This window comes from Aegilops tauschii, chromosome 3, assembly GCF_002575655.3.
Source record: "Aegilops tauschii subsp. strangulata cultivar AL8/78 chromosome 3, Aet v6.0, whole genome shotgun sequence".
NCBI lineage: Eukaryota > Viridiplantae > Streptophyta > Magnoliopsida > Poales > Poaceae > Aegilops > Aegilops tauschii.
This window is the reverse complement of record NC_053037.3, coordinates 453140227-453167102: the sequence shown is the minus strand read 5'-3', so window position 1 is coordinate 453167102 and position 26876 is coordinate 453140227. Positions and strand designations below refer to the sequence as shown.

General features: G+C 45.4%; 1 long non-coding RNA gene across 1 annotated transcript; it reads left to right on the top strand.

Moving 5' to 3' along the window:
* Window positions 1-24199: 24199 nt before the first annotated feature.
* On the top strand, window positions 24200-26200 carry LOC141021014 (uncharacterized). Its single transcript, XR_012181014.1, has 2 exons — window positions 24200-24570; window positions 25743-26200. It is a non-coding gene; the product is annotated as an uncharacterized lncRNA (long non-coding RNA).
* Window positions 26201-26876: the final 676 nt, after the last annotated feature.

The window sequence follows — 26876 nt, the reverse complement described above, 5'->3', positions numbered from 1 at the left end:
AAGCTGAAAGATGATGGCAGCAACTATACGGACTGGGTCCGGAACCTGAGGATCATCCTCATAGCAGCCAAGAAAGATTATGTCCTAGAGGCACCGCTAGGTGAAGCACCAATCCCAGAGAACCAAGACGTTATGAACGCTTGGCAGCAGCGTGCTGATGATTACTCCCTTGTTCAATGCGGCATGCTTTACAGCTTAGAACCGGGTCTCCAAAAGCGTTTTGAGAAACATGGAGCATATGAGATGTTCGAGGAGCTGAAAATGGTTTTCCAAGCTCATGCCCAGGTCGAGAGATATGAAGTCTCTGACAAGTTCTTCAGCTGTAAAATGGAGGAGAATTGTTCTGTTAGTGAGCACATACTCAGAATGTCTGGGTTGCATAACCGCTTGTCTCAGCTGGGGGTCAATCTCCCGGATGACGCGGTCATTGACAGAATCCTCCAGTCGCTTCCACCAAGCTACAAGAGCTTTGTGATGAACTTCAATATGCAGGGGATGGAAAAGACCATTCCTGAGGTATATTCAATGCTGAAATCAGCGGAGGTGGAGATCAGAAAATAACATCAAGTGTTGATGGTGAATAAAACCACTATGTTCAAGAAGGGCAAGGGTAAGAAGAACTTCAAGAAGGACGGCAAGGGAGTTGCCGCACCCGGTAAGCCAGTTACTGGGAAGAAGTCAAAGAATGGACCCAAGCCTGAAACTGAGTGCTTTTATTGCAAGGGAAGTGGTCACTGGAAGCGGAACTGCCCCAAATACTTAGCGGACAAGAAGGCCGGCAACACCAAAGGTATATGTGATATACATGTAATTGATGTGTACCTTACCAGTACTCGTAGTAGCTCCTGGGTATTTGATACCGGTGCAGTTGCTCATATTTGTAACTCAAAACAGGAACTACGGAATAAACGGAGACTGGCGAAGGACGAGGTGACGATGCGCGTCGGGAATGGTTCCAAGGTCGATGTGATCGCCGTCGGCACGCTACCTCTGCATCTACCTACGGGATTAGTTTTAAACCTCAATAATTGTTATTTAGTGCCAGCTTTGAGCATGAACACTGTATCTGGATCTCGTTTAATTCGAGATGGCTACTCATTTAAATCCGAGAATAATGGTTGTTCTATTTATATGAGAGATATGTTTTATGGTCATGCCCCGCTGGTTACTGGTTTATTCTTGATGAATCTCGAACGTGATGTTACACATATTCATAGTGTGAATACCAAAAGATGTAAAGTTGATAACGATAGTCCCACATATCTGTGGCGCTGCCGCCTTGGTCACATTGGTGTCAAGCGCATGAAGAAGCTCCATGCAGATGGACTTTTGGAGTCTCTTGATTACGAATCATTTGACATGTGCGAACCATGCCTCATGGGTAAGATGACCAAGACTCCGTTCTCCGAAACAATGGAGCGAGCAACCAACTTATTGGAAATCATACATACCGATGTGTGCGGTCCAATGAGTGTTGAGGCTCGCGGAGGATATCGTTATGTTCTCACTCTCACTGATGATTTAAGTAGATATGGGTATGTCTACCTAATGAAACACAAGTCTGAAACCTTTGAAAAGTTCAAGGAATTTCAGAGTGAGGTTGAGAATCAACGTGACAGAAAAATAAAATTCTTACGATCAGATCGTGGTGGAGAATATTTAAGTCATGAGTTTGGTGCACACTTAAGGAAATGTGGAATAGTTTCACAACTCACGCCGCCTGGAACACCTCAGAGAAATGGTGTGTCCAAACGTCGTAATCGCACTCTATTGGATATGGTGCGATCTATGATGTCTCTTACCGATTTACCGCTCTCATTTTGGGGCTATGCTTTAGAGACTGCCGCATTCACTTTAAATAGGGCTCCATCGAAATCCGTTGAGATGACACCGTATGAATTATGGTTTGGGAAGAAACCTAAGCTGTCGTTTCTAAAAGTTTGGGGATGCGATGCTTATGTCAAGAAACTTCAACCTGAATAGCTCGAACCCAAGTCGGAGAAATGCGTCTTCATAGGATACCCTCAGGAAACTATTGGGTATACCTTCTACCTCAGATCCGAAGGCAAGATCTTCGTTGCCAAGAATGGGTCCTTTCTGGAGAAGGAGTTTCTCTCGAAAGAATTGAGTGGGAGGAAAGTGGAACTTGATGAGGTGATAGTCACCCCTTCCGAACCGGAAAGTAGCGCAGCGCGGGAAAATGTTCCTGTGGTGCCTACACCGACTGGGGAGGAAGTTAATGATGATGATCATGAAGCTTCAGATCAAGTTACTACTGAACTTCGTAGGTCCACAAGGACATGTTCCGCACCAGAGTGGTACGGCAACCCTGTCCTGGAAATCATGTTGTTAGACAACGGTGAACCTTCGAACTATGAAGAAGCGATGGTGGGCCCGGATTCCGACAAATGGCTAGAAGCCATGAAATCCGAGATAGGATCCATGTATGAAAACGAAGTATGGACTTTGACTGACTTGCCCGATGATCGGCGAGCCATAGAAAACAAATGGATCTTTAAGAAGAAGACAGACGCGGATGGTAATGTGACCATCTATAAGGCTCGACTCATCGCTAAGGGTTATTGACAAGTTCAAGGGGTTGACTACGATGAGACTTTCTCACCCGTAGCGAAGCTGAAGTCCGTCCGAATCATGTTAGCAATTGCCGCATTCTATGATTATGAGATATGGAAAATGGACGTCAAAACGGCATTCCTTAATGGCTTCCTTAAGGAAGAGTTGTATATGATGCAGCTGGAAGGTTTTGTCGATCCTAAGAATGCTAACAAAGTATGCAAGCTCCAGCGCTCAATCTATGGGCTGGTGCAAGCATCTCGGAGTTGGAACATTCACTTTGATGAGATGATCAAAGCGTTTGGGTTTACACAGACTTATGGAGAAGCCTGTGTTTACAAGAAAGTGAGTGGGAGCTCTGTAGCATTTCTCTTATTATATGTGGATGACATATTATTGATGGGAAATGATATAGAATTCTTGGAAAGTATAAAGGCCTATTTGAATAAGTGTTTTTCAATGAAGGACCTTGGAGAAGCTGCTTATATATTAGGCATCAAGATCTATAGAGATAGATCAAGACGCCTCATTGGTCTTTCACAGAGTACATACCTTGACAAGATATTGAAGAAGTTCAATATGGATCAGTCCAAGAAGGGGTTCTTGCCTGTATTGCAAGGTGTGCAATTGAGCACGGCTCAATGCCCGACCACGGCAGAAGATAGAGAAAAGATGAGTGTCATCCCCTATGCCTCGGCCATAGGGTCTATTATGTATGCCATGCTGTGTACCAGACCTGATGTAAACCTTGCCGTAAGTTTGGTAGGAAGGTACCAAAGTAATCCCGACATGGAACACTGGACAGCGGTCAAGAATATCCTGAAGTACCTGAAGAGGACTAAGGATATATTTCTCGTTTATGGAGGTGACGAAGAGCTTGTCGTAAAGGGTTACGTCGACGCTAGCTTCGACACAGATCTGGATGACTCGAAGTCACAAACCGGATACGTGTATATTTTGAATGGAGGAGCAGTAAGCTGGTGCAGTTGTAAGCAAAGCATCGTGGCGGGATCTACATGTGAAGCGGAGTACATGGCGGCCTCGGAGGCAGCACAGGAAGCAGTCTGGATGAAGGAGTTCATTACCGACCTAGGGGTGATTCCCAATGCGTCGGGCCCGATGACTCTCTTCTGTGACAACACTGGAGCTATTGCCCTTGCAAAGGAGCCCAGGTTTCACAGGAAGACCAGGCATATCAAGCGTCGCTTCAACTCCATTCGTGAAAGTGTTCAAAATGGAGACATAGATATTTGTAAAGTACATACAGACCTGAATGTAGCAGATCCGTTGACTAAACCTCTCCCTAGAGCAAAACATGATCAACACCAGGACGCAATGGGTGTTCGATTCATCACAATGTAACTAGATTATTGACTCTAGTGCAAGTGGGAGATTGTTGGAAATATGCCCTAGAGGCAATAATAAATGGTTATTATTATATTTCTTTGTTCATGATAATTGTCTATTGTTCATGCTATAATTGTGTTATCCGGAAATCGTAATACATGTGTGAATACATAGACCACAACGTGTCCCTAGTAAGCCTCTAGTTGACTAGCTCGTTCATCAACAGATAGTCATGGTTTCCTGACTATGGACATTGGATGTCATTGATAACGGGATCACATCATTAGGAGAATGATGTGATGGACAAGACCCAATCCTAAGCATAGCATAAAAGATCGTGTAGTTTCGTTTGCTGGAGCTTTTCCAATGTCAAGTATCTTTTCCTTAGACCATGAGATCGTGCAACTCCCGGATACCGTAGGAGTGCTTTGGGTGTGCCAAACGTCACAACGTAACTGGGTGACTATAAAGGTGCACTACAGGTATCTCCGAAAGTGTCTGTTGGGTTGGCACGGATCGAGACTGGGATTTGTCACTCCGTGTGACGGAGAGGTATCTCTGGGCCCACTCGGTAATGCATCATCATAATGAGCTCAATGTGACTAAGGCATTAGTCACGGGATCATGCATTGCGGTACGAGTAAAGAGACTTGCCGGTAACGAGATTGAACAAGGTATTGGGATACCGACGATCGAATCTCGGGCAAGTAACATACCGATTGACAAAGGGAATTGTATACAAGATTAATTGAATCCTCGACATCGTGGTTCATCCGATGAGATCATCGTGGAACATGTGGGAGCCAACATGGGTATCCAGATCCCGCTGTTGGTTATTGACCGGAGAAGCGTCTCGGTCATGTGTGCATGTCTCCCGAACCCGTAGGGTCTACACACTTAAGGTTCGGTGACGCTAGGGTTGTAGAGATATGAGTATGCGAAAACCCGAAAGTTGTTCGGAGTCCCGGATGAGATCCCGGACGTCACGAGGAGTTCCGGAATGGTCCGGATGTGAAGAATTATATATAGGAAGTCAAGTTTCGGCCACCGGGAAAGTTTCAGGGGTTATCGGTATTGTACCGGGACCACCGGAAGGGTCCCGGGGGTCCACCGGGTGGGGCCACCTATCCCGGAGGGCTCCATGGGCTGAAGTGGGAAGGGAACCAGCCCCTAGTGGGCTGGGGCGCCCCCCATGGGCCTTCCCCCTACACCTAGGGTTGGAAACCCTAGGGTGGGGGGGCGCCCCACTTGCCTTGGGGGGCAAGTCTCCCCCCTTGGCCGCCGCCCCCTCCCTTGATGGGATCTTGGCCGGCGCCCCCCCTCCCAGGGGGCCTATATAAAGGGGGGAGGGAGGGCAGTAACATTACAGCCTTGGGCGCCTCCCTCCTCCCCTGCTACACCTCTCCCTCTCGCAGAAGCTCGGCGAAGCCCTGCCGAGACCCGCTACATCCACCACCACACCGTCGTGCTGCTGGATCTCCATCAACCTCTCCTTCCCCTTGCTGGATCAAGAAGTAGGAGACGTCGCTGCACCGTACGTGTGTTGAACGCGGAGGTGTCGTCCGTTCGGCACTCGGTCATCGGTGATTTGAATCACGGCGAGTACGACTCCGTCATCCACGTTCATTGGAACGCTTCCGCTCGCGATCTACAAGGGTATGTAGATGCACTCCTTTCCCCTCGTTGCTAGTATACTCCATAGATGGATCTTGGTGAGCGTAGGAAAATTTTAAAATTATGCTACGATTCCCAACAGATATAGCACTATAGGTGGAATAGAATATGATGATGGGGGTTATGTGGACAAGACAAAAAGGAGAAAGTCTCACATCGACGCGGCTAATCAACGGGTTATGGAGATGCCCATCAATTGATGTCAATGTGAAGATTAGGGATTGCCATGCAACGGATGCACTAGAGCTATAAGTATATGAAAGCTCAAACTGAAACTAAGTGGGTGTGCATCCAACTTGCTTTCTCATGAAGACCTAGGGCATTTGAGGAAGCCCATCATTGGAATATACAAGCCAAGTTCTATAATGAAAATTCCCACTAGTATATGAAAGTGATAACTCAAGAGACTCTCTATATGAAGAACATGGTGCTACTCTGAAGCACAAGTGTGGTAAAAGGATAGTAACATTGCCCCTTCTCTCTTTTTCTCTCTTTTTTTTCTTTTTTTTCTTTTTTTCTTTTTTTGGGCCTTCTCTTTTTTTGGCCTTTCTCTTTTTTTATTTTTTATTTTTTTTCATTCGGAGTCTCATCCCGACTTGTGGGGGAATCATAGTCTCCATCATCCTTTCCTCACTGGGGCAATGCTCTAATAATGATGGTCATCACACTTTTATTTACTTACAACTCAATATTACAACTCGATACTAGAACAAAGATATGACTCTATATGAATGCCTCTGGCGGTGTACCGGGATGTGCAATGATCTAGCATAGCAATGACATCAAAAAACGGACAAGCCATGAAAACATCATGCTAGCTATCTTACGATCATGCAAAGCAATATGACAATAAATGCTCAAGTCATGTATATGATGATGATGGAAGTTGCATGGCAATATATCTCGGAATGGCTATTGAAATGCCATGATAGGTAGGTATGGTGGCTGTTTTGAGGAAGATATAAGGAGGTTTATGTGTGATAGAGCGTATCGTATCACGGGGTTTGGATGCACCGGCGAAGTTTGCACCAACTCTCGAGGTGAGAAAGGGCAATGCACGGTACCGAAGAGGCTAGCAATGATGGAAGGGTGAGAGTGCGTATAATCCATGGACTCATATTAGTCATAAATAACTCATATACTTATTGCAAAAGTTTATTAGCCCTCGAAGCAAAGTACTACTACGCATGCCCCTAGGGGGATAGATTGGTAGGAAAAGACCATCGCTCGTCCCCGACCGCCACTCATAAGGAAGACAATCAATAAATAAATCATGCTCCGACTTCGTCACATAACGGTTCACCATACGTGCATGCTACGGGAATCACAAACTTCAACACAAGTATTTCTACAATCCACAACTACCCACTAGCATGACTCTAATATCACCATCTTTATATCGCAAAACTATTGCAAGGAATCAAACATATCATATTCAGTGATCTACAAGTTTTATGTTGGATTTTATGACTAACCATGTGAATGACCAATTCCTGTCAACTCTCTAAATAGATATAAGTGAAGCAAGAGAGTTTCATTCTTTCTACAAAAGATATGTCCACGCTCTAACAAATATAAGTGAAGCAAAAGAGCATTCTACAAATGGCGGTTTTCTATGTGAAGAGAAACAGGCAATCCAAACATCAAATGATATAAGTGAAGCACATGGAGCATTCTATAAAGCCATACTCAAAAGATATAAGTGAAGTGCAAAGAGCATTCTATAAATCAACCAAGGACTATCTCATACCAGCATGGTGCATAAATAAAAATGAAAACTAAAGCAAAATACGCTCCAAGATTTGCACATATCGCATAAACGAAATGAATCCGAAAACATACCGATACTTGTTGAAGAAAGAGGGGATGCCTTCTGGGGCATCCCCAAGATTAGACGCTTGAGTCTCCTTGAATATTTACTTGGGGTGCCTTGGGAATCCCCAAGCTTGAGCTCTTGCCTCTCTTCCTTCTTCTCACATCGAGACCTTCTCGATGATCGAACACTTCATCCACACAAAACTTCAACAAAAAAACTCGGTAAGATCCGTTAGTATAATAAAGCAAATCACTACTCTAAGTACTGTTGCAAACCAATTCATATTTTGTTTTTGCATTATAGCTACTTTAATATAACTTTTTCATGGCTTAATCCACTGATATAAATCGATAGTTTCATCAAAACAAGCAAACTATGCATCAAAAACAGAATCTGTCTAAAACAGAACAGTCTGTAATAATATGAACATTCACCATACTTCTGATACCTTAACAATTCTACAAAAATTAGTAAAAATAAAAAATTTGTATAGAAATACAGTGCAAAAAGAATCAGAACCATTTGACGTTCCAGTAAAAAATGAAAAATCGTGCACTACAGCCAAAGTTTCTGTCCTGCACCGTACAAACCAACAAGCATTGTAAAAATCCTAAAGGCAAACCTTAGCACATTATTTTTATAATACAATGGAATTGTACAAGGGGATAATTATTTTTGTTGAAAAGTTTCTGTAATCAAGATTCACAAAGTTTCCGTGAGCATGAACAAAGTTCAAGGCCAGCTCCCACTTCAACAATGCTCGTCTTTCTCACTTTCGCCTTTCTTTTTGAAAAAGTTTTGGGTTCCCCTCTTTATTTTTGTTGTTTTTAAACTATATGAAAGCACTCAACAGAAATAAATGACTCTCTAAAACTTCCGGGTTGTCTCCCTGGCAGCACTTTCTTTAAAGCCATTAAGCTAGGCATATAGTGCCCAAGTAGTGAATCCACCCGGATCCCAAGGTATATCAAAGCCAATTTTAATTAGCAATGATTTGTAATTTAGTAGTGAGCACAAAGCAACATATATCATGTAATGATGAAGGCTAACTCTCTTCATATGCATCGGCATGTCATAAAAGAACAATTCATCCACACATAGTAAAGGCCAATGCATAGTATAAACAGTTTCTTGCAATTTTATCGTGTGGGAAACATAGAGAGGTGGAGATATAGTTCCTCTCTCATAATAATTGCAAGTAGGAGCAGCAAGCACATGCATATTATACTCATCAAAATCATCATGTGTAGTAGTAAAAGGCAACCCATCAATATAATCCTTAATAAGCACAAACTTCTCCGATATAGTGTAGTCGGGAGAATTCAAAAAGATAATAGGACTATCATGCGTAGGTGCAATAGCAACAATTTCATGTTTAACATAAGGAACTATAGCAAGTTCATCTCCATAAGCATAATTCATATTGGCATCTTGGCCACAAGCATAGCAAGCATCATCAAAAAGGGATATTTCAAGAGAATCAACGGGATCATAACAGTCATCATAGCAATCATCCTTCGATAAGCACGAAGGGAAATTAAACAATGTATGAGTTGAAGAGTTACTCTCATTAGAAGGTGGGCACGGGTAGCTAATCCGCTCTTCCTCCTTTTGTTCTTCGCTCTCCTCATCATCTTTTTCATCCAATGAGCTCGCAGTTTCATCAATTTCTTCTTCCATAGACTCCTGCAAAATATTAGTCTCTTCTTGGACAGCGGGGTAGTCCTCAATATATGGTTCAACATAGGCATTAGAAGCATAATTATCATAGCAATATTTAAGTATGGCAAAAAATTTAGATTTTTAAAGAGTAGCATCATACGGTTCAATCAAAGAAGCAATTTCATAAGCACACTTAAAAGCAACAAATTCTTCAATTTGTTGAACATCATAGTAATTATAAACACCTTTAGCATAAGAAGATAAGATTCCATTATCAATAAACTCACATTGGTAGGGAAGGTGTTTCTTAGGGTTTTCAGAACAACAAGTAACATCATATATTTCACATAAATTCCAAGCATAGCATTGCAAACGATGAATTTGACCCAGTAAAAGTTTCGCTTTTTCAGATATGCGGTGTCACACATAACAAGCATGCTCATCTAAAGATTTTCCCTCAACTAAGCTAGTTGGGGTTTCAGCCCGAGCACATAGGGATCGAAGATGATCCAAGTAAAAAGCTTCAGGAGTGTGATAGATTTTGAGTGGTTCTTCAACCATTGGCTCAGTAGGTACAACTAATTTTTTTGGTATTTTGCGTTTCCTACCCATAATTAAAGATAGAAAACAACTAAGAACAACAAATAGAAGTTACTTAGTGATAAAGAAAACAAGCACACATGAGAATATTCACCCCACGCTATTGCTCCCCGGCAACGGCACCAGAAAAAGGTCTTGATAACCCACAAGTATAGGGGATCAATTGTAGCCTCTTTCGATAAGTAAGAGTGTCGAACCCAACGAGGAGCTAAAGGTAGAACAAATATTCCTTCAAGTTCTATCGACCACTGATGCAACTCTACGCACGCTTGACGTTTGCTTTACCTAGAATGAGTATGAAACTAGAAGTACTTTGTAGGTGGTTTTGGATAGGTTTGCAAGATAATAAAGAGCACGTAAATAAAAGCTAGGGGCTGTTTAGATGAAGGCACAACTAAGTTAGTTTTAGTAAAGAGCTTTTTGTCACGAGAAAGTTATTTGTCCCTAGGCAATCGATAACTAGACCGGTAATCATTATTGCAATTTTATTTGAGGGAGAGGCATAAGCTAACATACTTTCTCTACTTGGATCATATGCACTTATGATTGGAACTCTAGCAAGCATCCGCAAGACCATTAAGGTAAAACCCAACCATAGCATTAAAGCATCAAGTCCCCTTTTTCCCATAAGCAAACAACCTACTTACTCGGGTCTGTGCTTCTGTCACTCACGCCACCCACCATAAGCAAATCATGAACATATTGCAAACCCTACAACGGGAATCCCTCACGCTTGCGCGACACGGAGAGCACCATAGGACAGCATCAATAATAAAACATGCAACTCAAACCAATCTTGATCATCAAATAACCCATAGGACAAAACAGTTCTACTCAAACATCATAGGATAGCCATACATCATTGGGAAATAATATATAGCATTGAGCACCATGTTTAAGTAGAGATTACAACGGATAAGAGAGAGGTTACACCGCTGCATAGAGGGGGGAAGAGTTGGTGATGATGGCTGTGAAGTTGTTGGTGAAGATTGCGGTGATGATGATGGTGGCCACGGCAGCGTTCCGGCGCCACCGGAAGAGAAGGGGAGAGGGGGCCCCTTCGTCTTCTTCTTCCTTGACCTCCTCCCTAGATGGGAGAAGGGTTTCCCTTCTGGTCCTTGGCCTCCATGGCGTGGGAGGGGCGAGAGCCGCTCCGAGATTGGATCTGTCTCTCTGTCTCTCTCTGTTTCTGCGTTCTCGTGTGCTGCCCTTTCACCGTTTCTTTTATATCCAGAGATCCGTAACTCCGATTGGGTTGAATATTTCGCCCAGATTTTTCTCATAAAATTAGCTTTCTTGTGGCAAAAGAAGAGCGTCAACCGCCTTACGGGGTGCCCACGAGGGTCCAGGGCGCGCCTGCCCCCTGGGCGCGCCCCTGCCTCGTGGCCCCCTCGGGCACCGTCTCGCGTTGATTTTACTTCCCAAAAATCATAAATATTCCAAAATAATTCTCCGTCCTATTTTATCCCGTTTGGACTCCGTTTGATATTGGGTTTCTGTGAAACATAAACATGCAACAAACAGGAACTGGCACTGGGCACTGGATGAATATGTTAGTCCCCAAAAATAGTATAAAAAGTTGCCAAAAATATATGAAAGTTGCATAATATTGGCATGGAACAATCAAAAATTATAGATATGACGGAGACGTATCGTGTGGCGTACCGCAAAACAGAGGAAACGGACTTGTGTTGGAGCGCTACGGTCGAAACGGGGGTCCTGTTCAACGGGAGGGGTGTGGCGTACCGCAAAACAGGACTCCACAGGATACAGTTCATCTCCACCGTCGACTGCCTCCACGGACTATTGTTCATCCACCGTCGACTGCCTCCACGGACTACTGTTCATCCACCTTCGACCTCCTCCAGCCTCCACCTACGACTGTTCATCCACGGGCTCCTGTTCATCCATCCTCCACCACGCGCTCCTCCACCGGCTACTGTTCAACCAGCCCTCTCCACGGGGTCCTGTTCAACCACCCCTCCACGGGCTACTGCTCATCCAGCCCTCCACCGGCTACTGTTCAACCAGCCCTCCATGGGGTCCTATTCATCCAGCCCTCCACGGGGTCCTGTTCATCCCCGGCTCGATCGATCGGGGTACTGTAAATCCAGCGGCAACGGCCTCTACTACCACGGGTTCCTGTTCATCGAACCCCCCACCAGGAACTATTCATCCAAACCCCCCAACAACGCTCACTGATCATCCAGAGGCAGCATCAATCGGCTTCAGTTAGCAGCAGTAGCGAAGGAATCACTCGGGTTCAGTTAACAGCAAGGGATCGATCGCTTGGGTTCAGTAACGTAGCTAGTGCAATCGCTCGTGTTCAGTTAGAGCCCAACGCCTCGCTCGGGTTCAGTTAGAGCCCAACACCTCGCACACACGCGCGTACGTACGAGAGGAGCGCGCATCGCTCGGCCCCGACCACCCACCATAACCAGGTACTCCTCGATATTTTCCTCGCCCTCGCTTCTACCATGGTTTTTTCTATCATGGACGGCCCAAAGAATGTCATGCAGCCGCGTCTCTGGCCCGCCCAGGATGAAAAGCCCATTTTCTGTCATGATTTTTTGTCATAGAAGTAGGAGCCCACCACATCTATCATGATATCAGGTTCTGTCATAATTATCGTCATAGAAGTGTCATAAGTATGACAGAAAAAGAATTCGTTCGGCCCAAAATGTCACGGATGTGTCTTTTTTTTGTAGTGCATTTTGAACTTCTTCAAAAAATTTATCAAGGTATGTGCTTTGTGAAAGTTCTATCAAGCGTCTTAATCTATCTCTATAGATCTTGATGCCCAATTATATAAGCAGTTTCACCGAGGTCTTTCATTGAAAAATTCTTATTCAAGTATCCTTTTATGCTATCCAAAAATTCTATATCATTCCCGATGAGCAATATGTCATCCACATATAATATCAGAAATGCTACAGAGCTCCCACTCACTTTCATGTAAATACAGGATTCATCATAAGTCCGTATAAAACCATATGCTTTGATCACCTCATCAAAGCGTATATTCCAACTCCGAGATGCTTGCACCAGTCCATAGATGGATCGCTGGAGTTTGCACACTTTGTTAGCACCTTTAGGATCGACAAAACATTATGGTTGCATCATGTACTACTCTTCTTTAAGAAATCCATTTAAGGTGTGCAGTTTTGACATCCATTTGCCATATTTCATAAAATGCGGCAATGCTAACATGATTCAGACAGACTTAAGCATCGCTACGAGTGAGAAAATCTCATCGTAGTCAACACCTTGAACTTGCCGAAAAACTTTTTGTGGCAAGTCGAGCTTTGTAGATAGTAACACTACCATCAGCGTCCGTCTTCCTCTTAAAGATCCATTTATTCTCAATGGCTTGCCGATCATCGGGCAAGTCCACCAAAGCCCACACTTTGTTCTCATACATGGATCATATCTCATATTTCATGGCCTCAAGCCATCTGTCAGAATCTGGGCTCATCATAGTTTCTTCATCGTTCGTAGGTTCGTCATGGTCTAGTAACATGACTTCCAGAACAGGATTACCATACCACTCTGGTGCGGATCATGCTCTGGTTGACCTACGAGGTTCAGTAGTAACTTGATCTGAAGTTTCATGATCATCATCATTAGCTCCCTCTCTAGTTGGTGTAGGCATCACGGGAACGGTTTTCAGTGATCAGCTACCTTCCAATTCGAGAGTAGGTACAATTACCTCATCAATTTCTACTTTCCTCCCACTCACTTCTTTCGAGAGAAACTCCTTCTCTAGAAAGGATCCATTCTTAGCAACAAATATCTTGCCTTTGGATCTGTGGTAGAAGGTGTACCCAACAGTTTCTTTTGGGTATCATATGAAGACGCACTTCTCCGATTTGGGTTCGAGCTTATCAGGCTGAAGCTTTTCACATAAGCATCGCAACCCCAAACTTTAAGAAACGACAACTTAGGTTTCTTGCCAAACCATAGTTCATACGGTGTCGTCTCAACGGATTAAGACGATTGCATATGTCTCTAATGCATAACCCCAAAACGATAGTGGTAGATCGGTAAGAGACATCATAGATCGCACCATATCTAACAAAGTACGATTATGACGTTCGGAGACACAATTACGCTGTGGTGTTCCAGGTGGCGTGAGTTGTGAAACTATTCCACTTTGTTTTAAATGAAGGCCAAACTCGTAACTCAAATATTCGCCTCCGCGATCAGATCATAGAAACATTATTTTCTTGGTACGATCATTCTCCACTTCACTCGGAAATTCTTTGAACTTTTCAAATGTTTCAGACTTGTGTTTCATTAAGTAGATATACCCATATCTGCTCAAATCATCTAGAAGGTCAGAAAATAACTATACCCGCCACGTGCCTCGACACTCATCGGACCGCATACATCGGTATGTATTATTTCCAATAAGTCATTGGCTCGCTCCATTGTTTCAGAGAACGGAGTTTTAGTCATCTTGCCCATGAGGCATGGTTCACAAGTATCAAATGATTCATAATCAAGTGATTCCAAAAGTCCATCTGTATGGAGTTTCTTCATGCACTTTACACCAATATGACCTAAACGGCAGTTCCACAAGTATGTTGCACTATCATTATCAACTTTGCATCTTTTGGCATCAATATTATGAATATGTCTATCACTACGATCGAGATTCAATAAATCATTCACCTTGGGTGTATGACCACAGAAGGTTTTATTCATGTAAACAGAACAACAATTATTCTCTGACTTAAATGAATAACCGTATTGCAATAAACATGATCTAATCATATTCATGCTTAATGCAGACACCAAATAACATTTATTTTAGGTTCAACACTAATCCCGAAGGTAGAGGGAGTGTGCGATGGTGATCGTATCAACCTTGGAATCACTTCCAACACACATCGTCACTTCACTCTTAACTAGTCTCTGTTCATTCTGCAACTCATGTTTTGAGTTACTAATCTCAGCAACTGAACCGGTATCAAATACCCAGGGGTTGCTATGAACACTAGTAAATTACACATCAATAACATGTATATCATATATACCTTTGTTCACTTTGCCATCCTTCTTGTCTGCCAATTATTTGGGGCAGTTCCGCTTCCGGTGACCATTTCCTTTGCAGTAGAAGCACTTAGTTTCAGGCTTGGGTCTAGCTTTGGGCTTCTTTCATGGGAGTGGCAACTTGCTTGCCATTCTTCTTGAAGTTCCCTTTCTTTCCCTTGCCTTTTTACTTGAAACTAGTGGTCTTGCCAACCATCAACACTTGATGCTCTCTCTTGATTTCTACCTTCGCTGATTTCAGCATCGCGAAGAGCTCGGGAATCGTTTTCGTCATCCCTTGCATAATATAGTTTATCACGAAGTCCTAGTAGCTTGATAATAGTGACTAGAGAACTCTATCAATCATTATCTTATCTAGAAGATTAACTCCCACTTGATTCAAGCAATTGTAGTACCCAGACTTTCTGAGCACATGCTCACTGGCTGAGCTATTCTCCTCCATCTTGCAGGCAAAGTACTTGTTAGATGTCTCATACCTCTCGACACGGGCATGAGTCTGAAATACCAATTTTTAGTTCTTGGAACATCCCATATGCTCCGTGGCGTTCAAAACGTTTTTGAAGTCCCAGTTCTAAGCTGTAAAGCATGGTGCACTAAACTATTAAGTAGTCATCATATCGAGCTTGCCTAACGTTCATAATGTCTGCATCTGCTCCTGCAATAGATCTGTCACCTAGCGGTGCATCAAGGACATAATTCTTCTGTGCAGCAATGAGGATAATCCTCAAATCACGGACCCAGTCCGCATCATTTCTACTATCATCTTTCAACTTAGTTTTCTCTAGGAACATATCAAAAATATATAGGAGCTATAGCGCTAGCTATTGATCTACAACATAGACATGCAAATACTATCAGGACCAAGTTCATGATAAATTAAGTTCAATTAATCAAATTACTTAACAACACCCACTTAAATAGACACCCTCAAGTCATCTAAGTGATACGTGATCCAAATCAACTAACCCATGTTCAATCATCACGTGAGATGGGGTAGTCATCGATGGTGAACATCTCTATGTTGATCATATCTAGTATATGATTCACGTTTGACCTTTCGGTGTCCAGTGTTCCGAGGCCATGTATGTGCATGTGTCGGGACCCCGATTCCAAGTCACACCGATCTAGCCTGTAACACCTCATATCACTTTGCGGCCTCACGCACGGTACCCCCACGGGTGTCGCCTTACCATGGCCCGGGATCGTTTGCGCCTTTTGGCTCACGTATATGACAATGTCGCTAGCATCCATATGACAGAGAACCCGGGCCGACATGGCTAGTCGTGAACCCAAAGCGGCACTAACGTATGGGGACAGGCATACCTGAATCAACATCGAACGTGTCGGTCAGCAGCGTGCGAATCCGGGCAGTAGCACTGGGCTAACAGGACTCCGGGAACCCGGGCTGTAGCAGGCTAGGCAGGACTCCGGATGTCACCGCGTGACATTTCCCCGAAGGGACAGACACAGGAACGATATGAAACACATGCCGGCCAGTCAAGTGTTCCGGAGCAGTAGTGCTGGGCTAGCAGGACTCCGGTGAACCGGACTGTAGCGGACTACTATGGCTCATGGGAGCACAAGACTACATTTCCCCATAGGAGAGGCTACCAAGGATAAACAACTAGGTTGTCGGATCCCACACATACCAAGCATTTCAATCATACACACAATATGCTCGATATGTGCAAATACAACATGGCATCACAACAAGACTCTACGACTCAGAGTATTTATTCATTAGGCTCCGAAGAGCCAGATATTACAAACATGGGTCTCATGACCCAACATTCAGAGCATACAAGTCAAAGCACATGCGGAAGCTTAACATGTCTGAGTACAGACATCTACAAATGAAAAAGGCTGAGAAGCCTGACTATCTACCAGATCCTGCCGAGGGCACAAGATCGTAGCTGAGGTATCAAGCTAAACGTCGAAGTCCACATGAAACTACTAGCGAGACTGGTGTCTCTCTGCAAAACATAAAATAGGCAAACGTGAGTACAAATGTACCCAGCAAGACTTACATCAGAACTAGCTACATATGCATCGGTATCAACAAAGGGGGGTGGTGGAGTTTAACTGCAGCAAGCCAGCTTTGACTCGGTGGCTATCCTAACTACGACTGCAAGCAACTCTTTTGAGGTGGCGCACACGAGTCCACCTAATCACCATATCAATACTCCACTATGGATCCGCTCCCGTCTCCCTACGAGAACGCCATCCATAGCACTCACGCTTATCTTGCGCATTTTAGAGTATCCACTTTCACTTGTCTATGAACTGTTATAGGCAACCCAGAAGTCCTTTACCGCGGACACGGCTATTCGAATAGATGATGTTAACCCTGCAGGGGTGTACTTCGTCACACACGCTCTCGCCACTTACCACCATGTACACGTCGTGTACCTCAGCAACCTTCAAGCGGAAGCCTGGCGAGGGAGTCGGCCACAGCCTACCTAAACACTCAAGTCTCTAGTCCAGGTTTATCGCCTATTCAGGTTCCATCCGCAGGGAGTCCGGCCGAGGTTTCCACATACGGCCCCGAACGATGTGTGCAGGGTTCCCGAGACACCAAACGGGCGCCCGGTACACCGTGCCACGTGCCTACCGCATCACAGCCCACCCCTCGGTCAGCGCTGTCCACGGCCTCCAGCATACTACAAACACCAGAAACTACTTGCAACTCCTGGACAGAGGACAAGGGTGATTAAGAAGCCGAGAGGGTCCATTGGTTTCGGGCCCAATGCGTGGTAGTAACTGTATCATGGATCACAAACACAGAACTCAGTTCCTGAGGACGGCTTCAATGAGACAACCCACCATGTACTCCTACATGGCCTCTCACCGCTACCTTTACCAAATCGTGTTCACACACTTAGCTCACACACAGTAGGACATGTTCATCACCATTCCAATTCATCCCCGATGAATCAGACCCGACTCAACTCTAAGCAGTAGCAGGCATGACAAACAAGCATGAATGAGTAGGCACATCAGGGCTCAAACAACTCCTACTCATGCTAGTGGGTTTCATCTATTTACTGTGGCAATGACAGGTCATGCAGAGGAAAAGGGGTTCAACTACCGCAGCATGTAACAGTTGAATCGATTGTCCTAATGCAGTAGAAGAGAGCAGGAGCGAGAGAATGGGATTGTATCGGAATGAACAAGGGGGTTTTGCTTGCCTGGCACTTCTGAAGATATTATAGTTCTTCATCGGTGTCATCGATCACGTCGTCGGAATCACGGCTATCGAGAGGGGACAATCACCGGCAAACAAGGAAGAGCACAATCAATGCAATGCAACAATTATGATGCATGATTATGACATGGCAATATGACATGATTTGGCCTAATGCAACTAGCAACAGAAAGGTTTGGGTTGATTTGAACTCAAGGTTCAAATTCAAATTCAAACTATGAATTCAAATAGTGCATTATCATGTTTTCACCTATACAGCAGGTATAACTTAGTTTGACATGCATGAAAATGATACAGATGGATAGATTGCATTTTTCTGATAATTTTTCATATATAAATTATTTCATTCTGAGCTACGGTTGATTTTATATGATTTTTAGAAGTTTATACTATTTTCTGGAATTTCCTGAATAAAAATAAATCCAGAAAATGTAATACTGCATCAGCCTGACGTCATCACTGCGTCAGCGAGTCAACGGGCTGGCCAGGGTCAAACCTGACCCGTGGGACCTGCCTGTCAGTCTCTCAGTGCCTTACTAAGTTTAGGTTTAAACTAAACTAACTTTTAACAGGGGCTGGCCCCACACGTCAGTGGGTCAGGGGGGAAGTCAAACCCCGGTCAAGCAGGGTCAAACCCACCGGCGTCGTGACGCCGGCGAGGCCAGACGCGGCGGGGCACTCGGGCGCGGGCTGTGGTGCCCCGTTCGCAGCGTGGCTGGGCTCGTTCGAGAGCCCAGACCAGCGCGCGTCGGGCGGTGGCGCCAGTCGGGCCTGGGGTGGCCGGAGGCGATGGCGAGGAGCTCGACCGCAGCGGCCGGAGCTCGGGCACACTCGGGAACGGGGCTGCGGTGGCCGTGGAGTGGCGTGCTTAGCTCCTACGGCACCTACGCGGCGCGGTGAGTACGTGGGTGTGCTCGGTTGGGAGCTATGACGACTGTGGCCACGGCGGCGAGAAGCTCGGGCGGCGGCGTGGTTCAGTGCTCGTGGGGAACGGTGCTACGGCAACCAAACGGGGAGCAGGGTTAGGGGGGAAATGACCGGGTGCTCACCGCGGTCACGAAGAGGTTCTCGGCGAGCTCGGGGAGGCACGGACGGCGTCGGAATTTGGCGGCGGCGATGCACGGCCGTGCGCGGAGACGACGGGTCGATGGCGAGGCGACAGGGCGTCCGGCGATGCTCGCGTTGAGGGGGAGCTTCAAGGCGTCGAGGCGGAGCTCGTGGACTCATCGGCGGGGCGAGGGGTGGCCGGTGGCCACGGCAACGGCGACAGTGGCGACGGCTCCGTTCGGTGGTGCTGCGGGGAGAGAGACAGGGGAGGGGAGGGAGTGCAGCGAGTGAGGGAGAAGTGAGAGGGGGTCGGGGAGGTGCCGTGGCACTCGTGGAGGCGTCCAGAAGCGGCGGAAGCAGGAGGTGGCCTCGCGCGCGGCGACCACACGCCCGGCGTCCCTCTGGCGTCCTTCTGGCGCGAGGTGGGAGACGGTGGCAGCTCTGGTGGGCTGGGCCAGCTCCTGGGCCGTGGTGGGGCGCCAGGTATGTCCAGGTGAGGGGCCCAGTGGCCTTCTCTCTCTCTCTTACTTAATTGTTTCTGTTTTCTAGTTTAATTTGTTTTGTTTTGATTTAGTAAAATACTAAACCATTTTATAAAATCCTGGAAATAATTAGGGGTACTGTCTGAATTATTCCAGTGACCCATAACAATTTCCAACATTTTTGGAGCACCTAAAATGTATATAGCATTTAAATAGCTCCAATTCAAATATGTTTGAATTAATTTCAAAGACCATAAATGCCTTGGAAAAATGTGCATGACCTCTGGTAAAGGTTTTAACCTTTTTCCATAAATAATGAACATTTTTGAAGGGCATTTTGGGTTTAATGAAAATATTTTTATTTTGAACCTAGTTGAATTCATTTGGTGCTAGGGTTTGGTCATCCCCAATTCAAATTCATTTGAATTAGACATGATGACATGAATGCTTTCATGCAACTAACTACAAGCAATTCTAGGGCTGTGACAGCATGCTAGGCTCATCAAGTTTAACCCAATTATTCTGCATGTGCAAAACTGTCTTGCACCCGTTGTATGTGAACATAGAGTCTATCACACCCAATCATCACGTGGTGTCTCAACACGAAGAACTGTAGCAATGGTGCATACTTATGGAGAACACTTTTACCTTGAAATTTAGTTAAGGGATCATCTTATAATGCTACGGCCGTACTAAGCAAAATAAGATGAATAAAAGATAAACATCACATGCAATCAAAATATGTGACATGATCTGGCCATCATCATCTTGTGCTTTTGATCTCCATCTTCAAAGCATCGTCATGATCTTCATCATCACCGGATCGACACCTTGATCTCCATCGTTGTGTCATGGTTGTCTCACCTACTATTGCTTCTACAACTATCGCTAACGCATAGTGATAAAGTAAAGCAATTACATGGCGTTTGCATTTCATACAATAATGAGAAAACCATAAGGCTCCTGCCGGTTGCCGATAACTTTTACAAAACATCATCATCTCATACAATAACGTATATCTCATCATGTCTTGACCATATCACATCACAACATGCCCTACAAAAAACAAGTTAGACGTCCTCTACTTTGTTGTTGCAAGTTTTACGTGGCTGCTACGGGCTTCTAGCAAGAACTGTTCTTACCTACGCATCAAAACCACAATGGTGTTTCGTCAAGTTTGTTGTTTTAACCTTCTTCAAGGACCGGCCGCAGTCAAATTCGATTCAACTAAAGTAGGAGAAACAAACACCCGCCAGCCACCTTTATGCAAAACTAGTTGCATGTCTGTCGGTGGAACCGGTCTCATGTGCGTGGACATGTAAGGTTGGTCCGGGCTGCTTCATCCCACAATACCGCCAAATCAAAATAAGACGTTGGTGGTAAGCAGTATATCTATCACCGCCCACAACTCTTTGTGTTCTACTCGTGCATATCATCTACGCATAGACCTGGCTCTTGATGCCACTATTGGTAACGTTGCATGGAAAACAAAAAAATTCTACGCACACGCGATGATCTATCCATGGAGATGCATAGCAACGAGGGGGAGAGTGTGTCTACGTACTGATACGTCCATTTTGCATCATGCTTTTATATCGATATTTATTGCATTATGGGCTGTTATTACACATTATGTTACAATACTTATGCCTATTCTCTCTTATTTTACAAGGTTTACACGACGAGGGAGAATGCAGGCAGCTAGAATTCTGGGCTGGAAATGGAGCAAATATTAGAGACCTATTCAGTTTTGGAATATATTAAAAATATTGGGCGAAGAAAGCACCAGAGGGGGGGCCACACCCCGTCCACGAGGGTGGGAGGCGCACCCTACCCCCCTGGGCGCGCCCCCTGCCTCGTGTGCCCCCTGGCAGGCCTTCGGTGCCCATCTTTTGCTATATGAAGTCTTTCGCCCTGGAAAAAATTAGAAGGAAGCTTTCGGGACGAAGCGCCGCCGTCTTGACGCGGAACCAATCTAGGGCTCCGGCGGAGCTGTTCTGCCAGGGAAACATCCCTCCGGGAGGGGGAAATCGTCATCACCATCGATTCTCTCATCGGGAGTGGGTCAATCTCCATCAACATCTTCACCAGCACCATCTCCTCTCAAACCCTAGTTCATCTCTTGTATCCAATCTTTGTCTCAACACCTCAGATTGGTATCTGTGGGTTGCTAGTAGTGTTGATTACTCCTTGTAGTTGATGCTAGTTGGTTTATTCGGGGGAAGATCATATGTTCAGATCCTTTATGCATATTAATACCCCTCTGATTATGAACATGAATATGATTTGTGAGTAGTTACGCTTGTTCCTAAGGACATGGGAGAAGTCTTGCTATAAGTAGTCATGTGAATTTGGTATTCGTTCGATATTTTGATGAGATGTATGTTGTCTTTTCTCTAGTGGTGTTATGTGAACATCGACTACATGACACTTCACCATTGTTTGGGCCTAGGGGAAGGCATTGGGAAGTAATAAGTAGATGATGGGTTGCTAGAGTGACAGAAGCTTAAACCCTAGTTTATGCGTTGCTTCGTAAGGGGCTGATTTGGATACATATGTTTCATGCTATGGTTAGGTTTACCTCAATTCTTCTTTCGTAGTTGCGGATGCTTGCGAGGGGGGTTAATCATAAGTGGGATGCTTGTCCAAGGAAGGGCAGTACCCAAGCACCGGTCCACCCACATATCAAATTATCAAAGTAACGAACGTGAATCATATGAGCGTGATGAAAACTAGCTTGACGATAATTCCCATGTGTCCTCAGGAGCGCTTTCCCTTATATAAGAGTTTGTCCAGGCTTTTCCTTTGCTACAAAAAGTATTGGGCCACCTTGCTGCACCTTGTTTACTTTTGTTACTTGTTACCCGTTACAAATTACCTTATAACAAAACTATCTGTTACCGATAATTTCAGTGCTTGCAGAGAATACCTTACTGAAAATCGCTTGTCATTTCCTTCTGCTCCTCGTTGGGTTCGACACTCTTACTTATCAAAAGGACTATGATAGATCCCCTATACTTGTGGGTCATCAAGACTCTTTTCTGGTGCCGTTGCCGGGGAGTGAGGCGCCTTTGGTAAGTGGAATTTGGTAAGGAAAAATTTATATAGTGTGCTGAAATTTACTATCACTTGTTACTATGGAAAGTAATCCTTTGAGGGGCTTGTTCAGGGTATCTTCACCCCGACCAGTAGAGCAAAGAGTTGCTCCTCAACCTACTGAACCTACTGAAATTGTTTACTTTGAAAATCCTTCAGGTATGATAGAGAAACTGCTAGCTAATCCTTTTACAGGAGATGGAACATTGCATCCCGATTTGCACCTAATCTATGTGGATGAAGTTTGTGGATTATTTAAGCTTGAAGGTATGCCCGAGGATGTTATCAAGAAGAAGGTCTTCCCTTTATCTTTGAAGGGAAAGGCATTGACATGGTTTAGGCTATGTGATGATATTGGATCAAGGAACTACAACCGATTAAATTGGAATTTCATCAGAAGTTTTATCCTATGCATCTAGTTCATCGTGATCGTAATTATATATATAATTTTTGGCCTCACGAAGGAGAAAGTATCGCTCAAGCTTGGGGGAGTCTTAAGTTAATGTTATATTCATGCCCCAATCATGAGCTCTCAAGAGAAATTATTATTCAAAAAATTTATGCTCGGCTTTCTCTCAATAATCGCTCCATGCTCGATACTTCTTGTACTGGTTCTTTTATGATGAAGACTATTGAATTCAGATGGGATTTATTGGAAAGAATTAAACGCAACTTTAAAGATTGGGAACTCGATGAAGGTAAGGAGTCAGGTATAACACCTAATTTTGATTGTGTTAAATCTTTTATGGATACCGATGCTTTTCGTGAATTTAGCACTAAATATGGACTTGACTCTAAGATAGTAGCTTCTTTCTGTGAATCATTTGCTACTCATGTTGATCTTCCTAAGGAGAAGTGGTTTAAATGTCATCCTCCCATTGAAGTAAAAGTAGTTGAACCTATTAAAGTTGAAGAAAAGACTATCACTTATAATGTTGATCCTATTGTTCCTACCTCTTATATTGAGAAACCACCTTTCCCTGTTAGAATAAAGGATCATGCTAAAGCTTCAACTGTGGTCAACAAAAGTAATATTATGTAACACCCCAGTAGTTCAACTACAGTAACCTAACACTAATGGTGCCATGTCATCAAGTTTGACTAAGCCACATTGCTACTGGAGAAAAATCAAATGCAAATTCCTTTTGAAATACAAGCCAAATTCTTATTTCTTTAATCTGTCAAATAAAAATGTTCGATGGGTTGTAAGTATTCGCCAAGTAATTTTCATGAAGAAATCAACTCAAATTGGATTTCTATTTTGGCCATGGCAATATTTTGGTGGACCAACAACATTTAATTTGGTCGTTTAAATTCCAGCATATATTCTTACTTTTCCCGAACCACAAGAAACTTTGTGTGTGGCCCTATGCTATCGTACTATATTTATGTGCCAGGTTTCGTCTATAACAAAATTCGTTTGCTCACTCAAATAAATACCAAGCTGTAGCTAGAAATAGAAAACAACGGTGAAAGTTTAAAACAGAAAAGATAATAGGAAATTAAAAGGCCCCCCACTGTGGACTGGGCCGTAAGACCACAGTGCAAGGCCCAGCCCAGTCCCCCTCATCGTTTTCCTCTGTACACTAGGGGATGGCGTGGCAGCCATCCACCCCGCCATGGCCGCCAATGCTGCCGCTATCGTTCATCCCGCGGTCAAGGGGATGGATAAGAGCACCCCAGGCCCCTCCTCTCTCTCCCTGTCAAACCCTAGCCCCATTTCCTCCCCCCGCTCGATCCTCTTGCTACAGCCACCGCACGCACCATCGTCGCCATGGACGCCGCCAGTCACGCGGCCACCAAGGTCCCCGACGGCTAGGACCTACTCCAGGAGCTCCGTTGTGTTCGTCTTCGTCCTCTACGCTGTCGGATCAAGGTCGGGAGGCCCCCACGTCGACGCACGCATCAAGCTCCTCGACGCCGTCTTCAACCTCTGCCCCGTCGGACCTCGCCGCTCAATTCGCCGCCTCCGGTGCTCCCCCGACCTCACTGACCTCTCCAGCCGCACCAATGTGAGATCCTACATCGATTCCCCCTTTCCCACCGTCGAATCCGTCGCCGTAGTTGTCGTACATCACCGCGGCCGAACCCACCAGAGCTCGCGCTCACCGCAGCCTGTGCCCTGAGGCTCCGCTGCCGCGCTTTGTGCACGCGCACGTGCCCGCCTGTGCGTGCTGGCCGCGAGCCCGCCCACGCCCGCCTGCACGCAGCCTCGCCCCGCTTCGCCTTTCTCCCATTTCTGTCGCATCCCGTACTGCTCTCTGCTGCTGCTGGTGCGCCGCCGCAGCCGTGGCTCCTCTGCTGCTCCGCCGCTAGCCCGCGCCGCTGCCGCACCCACCTCTGCCCGTCGCCGCTCGCCGCACCTACCTCTAGCTCGGCCGGCCAGTCGCCCGCACGGCCTCTGGCCATGGCCGCCGCGCGCCTCTGTGCCGCGTAAGAGCCCAGCCGCTGGAGCACGGATGTGCCCCTGCCAGGTGGGGCCGGCCCAATTAAATTAGGGGCCTAATTATGTTTAACACTAACCCCCCTAATTGTTTGTTTAATTAATTAGTTAGTCTAGACCCTATGAAATGTGGCCCCTGCTGTAAATTAAAATGATTAAAAAAGGATGCCTAAATCAATGACACACGGGACCCACGTGCACTGTTCACTTTTGACCAGTCAAATGCTGACTGGGATAACCCAGCCAATGACATGCAGGTCCCCTGGGCCTTTGGACTAGTCAACCGTCTTAGTTGACAGCTGACTAGGCAGTCAACTGGACCCCACCTGTCAGCCACTGGTGCACTTCTGTGTACCCTGTGCTGTGTGCACTTAGCGTTTTAATCATTATTTTTGACTTAATAACAATTTCACAATATTGTTTAAATCTTTGAAAAATCATATAAAATAAACCGTAACTCGGATGAAAATGTTTTCTACATGAAAGTTGCTCAGAAAATGTGACGAATCCGAATACGCGGTCCGTTAGTCCGCCACACATCCCTAGCATAGCGAACATCGAACCTTTCCCCTTCGGTTAGTCTGTCCGAAAATGCCAAACTTCGGGAAAGCATTCCCGGATGTTATCCCCTTCGCCAGTAATATGTAGCACCGCGTTAGAACATGTCTAGCTCTGGCTGTTGTCCTGTTATGCACATGCTTGCTATGTACTTATTGTTTCTCCCCCTCTTCTCTTCGGTAGACCCCGAGACCGCTGCTGATGTCCCTGTGATCGACTACGTCGACGATGACCCTTCTTCCTTTTCAGCAGAGCTTCCAGGCAAGCCGCCCATGAGGGAGTCCTGGACTAAGGGGCCCTCGGGCGTCCGACCTATTATTCCTTGGGCCGGACTGATGGGCTGTGAAGATATGAAGGCCAAAGACTATACCCGTGTCCGGATTGGACTTTCCTTGGCGTGGAAGATAAGCTAGGCAACCAACTATGAATATTCCTTCTTATGTAACCGACTCCATGTAACCCTAGATCTCTCCGGTGTCTATATAAACCGGAGAGCGTAGTCCGGATGGAGAGACACTCATTACCATATTCACATAGGCTAGACTTCTAGGGTTTAGCCATTCTGATCTCGTGGTAGATCAACTCTTGTAACACTCATATTCATCAAGATCAATCAAGCAGGAAGTATGGTATTATCTCCATAGAGAGGGCCCGAGCCTGGGTAAACATCGTGTCCCCCGTCTCCTGTTACCATCGATCCTAGATGCATAGTTCGGGACCCCCTACCCGAGATCCGCCGGTTTAGACACCGACATTGGTGCTTTCATTGAGAGTTCCACTATGCTGTCGACAAAAGGTTTGATGGCCCCTTCAATCGTCGATAATGACGCTGTCCGAGGAAGAACCTTCCTCCCCGGACAAATTTTTGTGTTCGACGGCTCCATACTGCGGGCCAACTCGCTTGGCCGTCTGGAGCATATCGATAGCTACGCCCCTGGCCACCAAGTCAGATTCGGAAGCTTGAACTACGTCGCGGATACCCGTGGAGACTTGATCTTCAATGGGTTTGAGACCGCAGCGATCGCTCCCCCTCGCCCCGATGAACATGACTTAAATCTGTCATCCGATCATATCCAAGAGATGATTCCTGTTGCTGCAACGGCCTTAGAACCGAAGCAGATCGTGCCCTCCGAGGCCACAAAGTCCGCGGCGTTGGAGTCGAACACGGACTCGATATCCTGCAATGTCTGCATTAATGGAACCCCGGACTCGTCTCCGGCTATACGTTCCGGACCAGGCACACATGCGGACACCGAGCTGGATTGGTTATCGATTTTCGAATTTAGCGCCACAGACCTCCTCCAGCATTCACCTTTG